This window comes from Copadichromis virginalis, linkage group LG7 (genome assembly GCF_057382275.1).
Source record: "Copadichromis virginalis isolate Kocher_CV1m ecotype Utaka linkage group LG7, C_Virginalis_male_GT1.1, whole genome shotgun sequence".
In the NCBI taxonomy this organism is placed as follows: Eukaryota; Metazoa; Chordata; class Actinopteri; order Cichliformes; family Cichlidae; genus Copadichromis; species Copadichromis virginalis.
Genome location: NC_140624.1, coordinates 34,686,893 through 34,691,023, shown reverse-complemented (window position 1 = coordinate 34,691,023; position 4,131 = coordinate 34,686,893). Strand labels below are relative to the sequence as shown.

The 4,131-nt window shown below is 34.1% G+C and overlaps 1 long non-coding RNA gene and 1 pseudogene across 2 annotated transcripts; one reads left to right on the top strand and one right to left on the bottom strand.

Moving 5' to 3' along the window:
* Positions 1 to 478: 478 nt before the first annotated feature.
* On the bottom strand, positions 479 to 2,397 carry LOC146705489 (uncharacterized; annotated as a pseudogene). Its single transcript, XR_014921369.1, has 5 exons — positions 2,244 to 2,397; positions 1,901 to 2,077; positions 1,604 to 1,711; positions 1,278 to 1,485; positions 479 to 1,114 (listed from the first exon to the last, which is right to left on the bottom strand). The product of XR_014921369.1 is annotated as an uncharacterized LOC146705489 (transcript).
* Positions 2,398 to 2,427: 30 nt separating this feature from the next.
* Positions 2,428 to 3,348, top strand: LOC146705488 (uncharacterized). Its single transcript, XR_014921368.1, has 2 exons — positions 2,428 to 2,638; positions 3,025 to 3,348. It is a non-coding gene; the product is annotated as an uncharacterized LOC146705488 (long non-coding RNA).
* The last annotated feature ends 783 nt before the right edge of the window (positions 3,349 to 4,131 follow it).

Below are 4,131 nucleotides of genomic sequence, written 5' to 3'. Positions count from 1 at the left end.
GAAATGCATTATAAATATCCACAACTATCAATCGGAGCTTTGTTGTAAAGTGTAAAGCATAAAACCATTTATTAATGAATAATAAATATTTATAAATGCCAAATGGGAGCCTTATTGTAAAGTGTAAAGCATGACACCATTTATTTATGACTAATAAACATTTATAAATGCCAAATGGGAGCCTTATTGTAAAGTGTAAAGCATAACACCATTTATTAATGACTACTAAACATTTATAAATGACAAAAGATAGCTTTGTCGTAAAGTTTAAAGCATGTCAACATTTATTAATCACTAATAAACATTTATAATTGCCAAATGGGAGCCTTATTGTAAAGTGTAAAGCATAACACCATTTATTAATGACTACTAAACATTTATAAATGACAAAAGATAGCTTTGTCGTAAAGTTTAAAACATGTCAACATTTATTAATCACTAATAAACATTTATAATTGCCTAAAGTGAGTCTTAAATGTATAATGTCACCATTTATAACACTTAGACCTAAATTACAATCAGTGCTTGAAATAACATTTAACTACTGTCAAAAATGGCAATGTATTGTAAGAGTAACACATGTAACATTAAATGTGTTTTTTAAAACACCAAACAGTCACCCACTCCAAAAAAAGTTCATGCCAGACTGGTTCAAACTGGAAATATTTTTTGTATGTCCTTAAATAAGCGTCCCAGTGGTCCATCAGGGTGTCGCGAACCAAGCCAAGATGACCACTCAAGAACCATCAGGTGTTCCTCCAGCAACTTCTCAGTGCGATTTCCTTAGTCTACGGACATGTCCTTTGATGGTCATCCAAGCCCTTTCGATATGCTGTGTATGACTGCCAGATTGAGGATCTACAAACCACCTGCTGTGATTTACAGTGTAATGTCTGTACCCTATGTTTGTCAAAACATTCTTGTAGGCTCTCCACTCATCACTGATAATGGCACTACCCAACTTAGCATGCTGTCTGATCAGAGGAACAAGGTGGCGCCTTGATCGTTTTTCAACAAGTTTTAACACGAGCCTTCGCCTTTTGTCTTTAATTCCCATCATTCCAAATACCCATTTCTTCCTTTTCCATGCATTTCCAAAGCGTCCACGTGCATACTGAAAACAAAAAGAATAAAATTAAACAGAATATCTACAAAGAAACATTCAAAAAGATGGTTGCTTCTACTAATTTTTTTTACTTATGGTAAAGGTTTCCATGTTTAGAGGACACATTCAGATCTGCATTGATTCTAACAAACCTGTCTGAGAGTTTACCAACCTTTCGCTGATGACGGAGACAGCTTTCATCTATAACCACAAATTCTCTGTCACCACCAAGACGGTGTCCATTGTTTATTCTGTGTCTTTTAATTGCACGTATACAAACATGTCGAATGTGTCTTGCCATGCTACTTAGTGTTCTGGAGCTGCCAGCCACTTCATCATCGATCATATCTATTTGTCTGAGCCTGAGCCCTTGTGAAAATCTGTGATAGAAATTGAGGCAATTATTACTTACTGAGGCCCTAATTTTATTTCACAAGTCTCGTATTGGTGTTCAATTATGAAAGGTGCATTGCTATTAATGTCTACATCTACATATACCTGTAAATGAACTTCATCCAACTGAAAAGAGATGTTTTTGATTTCTCAAAGAGGGAGCTAGTTCTAATTGTTCTGGAAACTTTCCTATGACTTGCTCTTTTGCAGCACCTGAGAACATACAAATGAGTTAAGTAAAGAAATGGACCCTTAAACAAGAGCATTAATTGAAAAGATAATCACAAAATTAAGTATGAAGAAAATAATAATGAAAAGAGGTTAATGCTCCCTCTTGCATTGATAACCGAAATATTTTGTTATATTTACTACATGCACTACATTATCATGCATTATACATACCACATATATTGGTCTTTCTTCACCACGGAAATCATTTTCATCTTATGGTGACAAACAGGACATCTAAGCTTCTTTTTTAGCAGGTGTTTCTTCTGCAGCCATTTAATGAGCCTTAGTGCCTTATATTTAGTTTGTTTTCCTTCTATTCTGGCGCGCAATCTCATTCCCAGAGACATTCTGGTGGGAAAAAATGAGTAATTTATTTTATTATCACCTCGAAACACCGTAAAATACTCTATGGGAGTCTAGTGCAAATCGGTTCAGAGTTAAAGAACTTCACATGCTATATAAAACAAGCCCTATAATCAAAAATAGTCCCACGCAAAAAAGAGGATTGTCTCACCTGTTATAATGTATCTCCGACTTTGTTATGTAGATCTAACCCGCTGGATTCATGCTAAAGAAATATGTTCTGCCGCCAAAGGGAGGGAAAACAAATTTAATTTAAACGCAGAGGAGCTTATACAACCATCCAATCACAGTTAACTTTATTAAGGAAAGCCCCTCCTCTCAGAGTGCGACAGGCAGTGGAGCGCTCTGGAAGGTCAAGCCAAAGGGGCACGAACAGACACACTGAAGGCGCTCGTTCAAGTTGCTGCACCATGGATGGAGCAGAAGATAAAAATTTGTGTGCGTCTGCGACTTACACAGTTAGCACACGTTCGAAGAGATACAAAAAGCAGAGACTGGATGATCTAGATTGCACTAAGCCAACGACGTCAGCAGTTAGACATGAAGGTGAGTATAATGCTAGCTAGCTAGCTAGCTACCGAGCCATTTGGCTGCTAGCTACAGTGGCTAACTAACATCACATAACATGTGAATAGCTCTATTACTATTGGTTATTCCAAACGATTGATATCACTTAGTTGTATATTTTTAGTTTTGTTTATGTGCATCATTAAATTTATATTAAACACCCTGGTAAGGCAGTACACATAAGAATTATTTGCCTTGTTTTAGAAATGTCTGAACCACCACATGTGTATATAACATAATTTTTACAAAGTGGCTTTTTATAAATTCAAGTTGTAACCGTTTTTAATCAATATTTTATTTGAGTTTCCCAAGTTTAGATTATAAATTATTTTAGTATTGTAATTTAATAATTGTTTGTTCTTTAGATTCTTCTTCTAATCCTGCCCCTACTGCAACTGCCCTTCTTAACAAGGAGCGAGAGAAACTGACTTTTCTTAAGGAGGAACTGGAGCGCGACACCCTGATGGACCACTGGGACGCTTATTTAAGGACATACAAAAAATATTTCCAGTTTGAACCAGTCTGGCATGAACTTTTTTTGGAGTGGGTGACTGTTTGGTGTTTTAAAAAACACATTTAATGTTACATGTGTTACTCTTACAATACATTGCCATTTTTGACAGTAGTTAAATGTTATTTCAAGCACTGATTGTAATTTAGGTCTAAGTGTTATAAATGGTGACATTATACATTTAAGACTCACTTTTGGCAATTATAAATGTTTATTAGTGATTAATAAATGTTGACATGTTTTAAACTTTACGACAAAGCTATCTTTTGTCATTTATAAATGTTTAGTAGTCATTAATAAATGGTGTTATGCTTTACACTTTACAATAAGGCTCCCATTTGGCATTTATAAATGTTTATTAGTCCTTAATAAATGTTGACATGTTTTAAACTTTACAACAAAACTCTCTTTTGTCATTTATGTTTAGTAGTCATTAATAAATGGTGTTATGCTTTACACTTTACAATAAGGCTCCCATTTGGCATTTATAAATATTTATTATTCATTAATAAATGGTTTTATGCTTTACACTTTACAACAAAGCTCCGATTGATAGTTGTGGATATTTATAATGCATTTCTGAAGTACAATTTTCTATGATAAAAAATATGTTTACAAATGCTGATTGTGCTTACAGGATAGTAACTTAGTCTGAAATGTTTAATATAGCAACTCTAGATGAAATATATAGGTGAACACATTTGGCTCACTATTTGGCAAGAAACCGGTCAGTTTTTTTCCTCTTTCTCACCCTTAACTAATGCATAATAAACCATTAATAATGGTTTATAAAGCATTTACAAATTAATTAATAATATAGCTATAAACTATTTATTAGCATCTATAAGGGGAGCCTTATTGTAAAGTGGTACCCCATATTTTTATATCTACAAAAAGAAAGCTGACACTTGAGACTTGTGCATAACAAGCAAGCGAATAATGCAGAAAACAGATTTTTAGA